The sequence below is a fragment of the Triturus cristatus genome, chromosome 10, assembly GCF_964204655.1.
Source record: "Triturus cristatus chromosome 10, aTriCri1.1, whole genome shotgun sequence".
NCBI classification, from domain to species: Eukaryota; Metazoa; Chordata; class Amphibia; order Caudata; family Salamandridae; genus Triturus; species Triturus cristatus.
In genome coordinates this window covers 49,422,368-49,427,472 of record NC_140593.1, presented here as the reverse complement: position 1 = coordinate 49,427,472, position 5,105 = coordinate 49,422,368, and the positions used below count along the sequence as shown (strand labels likewise).

Sequence of the window (5,105 nt, the reverse complement as noted above, 5' to 3'; positions counted from 1 at the left end):
TAGAAACAACAGCCGACTGGTCTAAGCAAAGAGAACCCTGATAACGCTCCTGCATCTGTGAAGCGTGTGCTGCTGTGTGTGGAGTTTTGGCGCCCCAGAGAGCAGGACTGGTCGGGAGTGTTGAAATTCATAGACAACAAATCTTACTCTTGAAGACCTTGTGTGGCCAGTAACCGGACGGGAGGCTAACGATTTAAAATAGAAGTACGACTGGTTTGGACATTTTCCACCCAATCAGAACATTTAGATCGAGGAACCCTCTGCAACATAACGACTCCTCAACTATACTTATATCTTAAATCATTTATCACAACTTATGCCCAATCGACCATAAATTTAGCCTTGAAGAAGTCACATTGTGACGAAACATGTGTCGGCTGTTTTTCTGGTGGTTCTATTTCACGTTTACGGTCTGCAACCATCTGGCTTCTGTCTTCAATTTAGAATCAATAGTCAAGTGAATACAAGTTATTGTGAAGACTTGAAACCCTCCCTGCTGTGTCTACATGACACGTGTTACCGTGAGCTCTGTAGGGAGTCTCTCTCACCCTTGTGCCTGTATGACATGCATTACCGTGAGCTCTACCTTGACTCCCTCTCACACATTTGCATGTATGACGTGTTACCGTGAGCTCAGCAGGGAGCCCCTATCACTCCTGCGCCTGTATGACATACATTACTGCGAGTTTTGCAGGGAGTCCCTCTCACCCCTGCGCATGTATGAAGTGTTACTGTGAGCTCTGCAGGGAGCCCCTCTCACCCCTGTTCATGTCTGACATGGCTTACAGTGAGCCCTGAAGGGAGCCCTTCTCACCCCTGTGGCTGTATGACATGCATTACTGTGAGCACTGCAGGGAGCCCCCCACCCATGTGCTCGTATGACATGCATTACCGTGAGCTCTGTAGGGAGTCTCTCTCACCCTTGTGCCTGTATGACATGAATTACCGTGAGCTCTACCTTGACTCCCTCTCACACCTTTGCATGTATGACGTGTTACCGTGAGCTGAGCAGGGAGCCCCTCTCACTCCTGTGCCTGTATGACATACATTACTGCGAGTTTGGCAGAGTCCCTCTCACCCCTGCGCATGTATGAAGTGTTACTGTGAGCTCTGCAGGGAGCCCCTCTCACCTCTGTGCCTGTATGACATACATTCCTGTGAGCTCTCCAGGAGGTCCCTCACTCCTGTGCATATATGACATGTGTTACTGTGAGATCTACAGGGAGCCCCCTCACCCCAGTTCATGTATGACATGGCTTACAGTGAGCCCTGAAGGGAGCCCTTCTCACCCCTGTGGCTGTTTGACATGCATTACTGTGAGCACTGCAGGGAGCCCCCACCCCTGTGCTCGTATGAGTTGCATTACCGTGCGCTCAGTATGGAGCCCCTCTCACCCCTGTGCCTCTATGACATGCATTACCATGAACTCTGCAGGGAGCCCCTCTCACCTCTGTGCCTGTATGACATGCATTACCATGAGCTCTGCTCAGAGCCCCCTCTCACCCGTGTGCATGTATGACATGCATTACTGTGAGCTCTGCAGGGAGCCCCCCTCAACCCGGTGCATGTATGACATGAATTACAGTGAGCCCCCTTCACCCCTGTGTCTGCATGACATGCATGACATGCATTACTGTCAGCTCTTCGGAGAGCCCCTTCTCACACACGCTTGTATGACATGCATTACAGTGAGCTCTGGAGGGAGCCCCCTTCACCCCTGTGCCTGCATGACATGCATGACATGCATTACTATCAGCTCTCCAGAGAGCCCCTTCAAACACATGCTTGTATGACATGCATTACAGTGAGCACTGCAGGGAGCCCTTTTCACCTCGGTGCCTGTATGGCATGCATTACTTTGGGCTCTCCCTGGATCACCTGTCAGCCTTGTGACTGTATGATGTGTTACTGTGAGCCTTGCAGGGAGCTTCTCTCAACCCTGTGCCTGTATGACACACAATACTGTGAGCTCTGCAGGGAGCCCCTCTCAACCCTGTGCCTGTATGATATGTTACTGGCAGTCCTGCAGAAACCCCCCTCACCCCTGTGCACATATGACATGCATTACCATGAGCTCTGCAGGGACCTCCTCTCACCCTTGTGCCTGTCTGACATGCATTACCCTGAACTCTGCAGGGAGCCCCTCTTATCCCGTGACTGTATGACATGCATTACCATGAACTCTGCAGGAACCCCCCTCAAACTGGTGCGTCTATGTCATGCATTAAACTGATCTCTGCATAGAGCCCTCTCTCATCCCTGTGCCTGCATTACATGCATTACTGTGAACTCTGCAGGGAGTCCCTCTCACTACTGTGCCTCTATGACATGCATTACCGTGAGCGCTGCTGGGAGCCCCCTCTCACCTGTGTGCATCTATGACATGTGTTACTGTGAACTCTGCAGCGAGCCCCTTCTAACCCCTGCTCTTGTCTGACATGCATTAGCCTGAACTCTGCAGGGAGCCCCTCTTACCCCGTGACTGTATGACATGCATTACCATGAACTCTGCAGGAATCCCCCTCAAACTGGTGCGTGTATGTCATGCATTAAACTGATCTCTGCATAGAGCCCTCTCTCATCCCTGTGCCTGTATGACATGCATTACAGTGAGCTCTGCTGGGAGCCCCTCTCACCCGTGTGCATGTATGACGTGCGTTACTGTGAGCTCTGCAGGGAGCCCCCCTCAACCCGGTGCATGTATGACATGAATTACAGTGAGCCCCCTTCACCCCTGTGCCTGCATGACATTTATTACTTTCAGCTCTCCAGAGAGTCCCTTCAAACACATGCTTGTATGACATGCATTACAGTGAGCACTGCAGGGAGCCCTTCTCACTTCAGTGCCTGTATGACATGCATTACAGTGAGCACTGCAGGGAGCCCTTTTCACCTCGGTGCCTGTATGGCATGCATTACTTTGGGCTCTCCCTGGATCACCTGTCAGCCGAGTGCCTGTATGATGTGTTACTGTGAGTCTTGCAGGGAGCTTCTCTCAACCCTGTGCCTGTATGACATACAATACTGTGAGCTCAGCAGGGAGCCCCTCTCAACCCTGTGCCTGTATGATATGTTACTGTGAGTCCTGCAGAAACCCCCCTCACCCCTGTGCACATATGACATGCATTACCATGAGCTCTGCAGGGACGTCCTCTCACCCTTGTGCCTGTCTGACATGCATTACCCTGAACTCTGCAGGGAGCCCGGCCTCTTACCCCGTGACTGTATGACATGCATTACCATGAGCTCTGCAGGAACCCCCCTCAAACCGGTGCGTGTATGTGATGCATTAAACTTATCTCTGCATAGAGCCCTCTCTCATCCCTGTGCCTGCATGACATGCATTACTGTGAACTCTGCAGGGAGTCCCTCTCACCACTGTGCCTGTATGACATGCATTACCGTGAGCTCTGCTGGGAGCCCCCTCTCACCTGTGTGCATGTATGACAGTGTTACTGTGAGCTCTGCAGCGAGCCCCTTCTAACCCCTGCTCTTGTATGACATGCATTACTCTGAACTCTGCAGGGAGTCCCTCTCACCAGTGTGCCTGTATGACATGCATTACCATGAGCTCTGCCGGGAGCCCCCTTTCACCCATGTGCATGTATGACATGCATTACTGTGAACTCTGCAGGCAGACCCCCTCAACCCTGTGCTTGTATGACATGCGTTACCGTGAGCTCTGTAGGAAGCTCCCTCGCACCCCTTTGCATGTATGACGTGCGTTACTGTGAACTCTGCTGGGAGTCCCCTCTCACCCCTGTGCCTGTATGACATGCATTACGGTGAGCTCTGCTGAGAGCCCCCTCTCACCCTTGTGCATGTATGACATGCGTTACCGTGAGCTCTGTAGGAAGCTCCCTCGCACCCCTTTGCATGTATGACGTGCGTTACTGTGAACTCTGCTGGGAGTCCCCTCTCACCCCTGTGCCTGTATGACATGCGTTACCGTGAGCTCTGCATGGACGCCCTCTCACCTGTGTGCTTGTATTACATGTGCTATCATTAGAGATACAAAAAGTTCGCCGCTCCCTCACCCCGCCTGAGCCCGCATGACACATACGGAGACATGTGCAACGTACCAAGATCACAAGTGGCGCAGGAGAAGCTGCCGCAGTGCTGAGCACTCGCTCCTCTCCTCCGGGAGGCGGGATGTCCCTCCACTTTCTTCTTCTTCTTCACATAAATGGTTCTGTCTTGGGATGTGTTGGGCGAGGTAGCAAGGATGCGAGGCGGCCTGCAGAGGCCACGTTCAGCCGGAGACAGGCCCTGGGGCTGCACCACACGCTGGGGATGTCCTGGGCTCTGAGGTCCCGTTGCTGCTGCACCCTCGGAGTTTTATCCTGTGCAGGAATTAACACATGGCATCATAGTGAGCGCGCCGGACTCTGCGCCCCCCGCTGCTGTCTCCACGCGCCCCTCCCTGGCTCTTGTGGGGGCCGGGCCGGCAGGATGCTGCTTTATACCCTGCTGGAGGGCCCCGCTGCCAGTCAGGAGGGAGAGGAGGGGTGGAGGCGAGAGCTGCAGGGCAAGCAGGGGGGCATCTCACTGCGGGGGCGGCAACACATCTCCCTGCACCCATGAAAGAAGCGCACATCGATGCCTTGTGCTGCGCCTCGGTGCGCACACCCTCGCGTCGAGGCGCTGTTGCCGGCTCTCAACGTGCTGCGAGCAGGCTCCCGAAGGCTTTTATGCAAAACTAAATGATTGCAGAGTCTATGATGTGTACGTTATTGTTATTATGGACCTCAAAGACAGCCATGAATGTGAAAAGTCTATAAAAACAAGCATTGGCATAGCCAATAGGTCTCGCTTTTGGGACCTTCTAAGTATTTAGTTATGCAGCACCTTATCCTTGGTGCAACCACATCAACTGTTGCGTGGCTAAACACTTATAAGGTCCCAAAGGCGAGACCTATTGGCTATGCCAATGCTTGGTGTGGTTATGTGTGTGGTTGTGTGTGGTTGTGAGTGTGTGGTTGGGTGTGTGGGTGTAGTTGTGGGTGCGGTCGTGGGTGCAGTTGTGTGTGTGTGTGTGGATGTGTGGTCGGGTGTGGTTGTGTGTGTGGTTGTGTGTGTGTGGTTGTGTGTGTATGGTTGTGGTT

General features: G+C 53.0%; 1 protein-coding gene across 2 annotated transcripts in view; it reads right to left on the bottom strand.

Annotated features, from left to right (window-relative positions):
* LOC146788805 (endothelin receptor type B-like) overlaps positions 1 to 4,420 on the bottom strand; it is an 84,538-nt gene extending 80,118 nt beyond the window's left edge. For both annotated transcript variants that reach the window (XM_085630375.1, XM_085630376.1), the window contains exon 1: positions 4,083 to 4,420. The gene's annotated coding sequence lies outside the window, so the exon portion shown is untranslated. The remainder of the gene's footprint in view (positions 1 to 4,082) is intronic.
* Between the last annotated feature and the right edge of the window lie 685 nt (positions 4,421 to 5,105).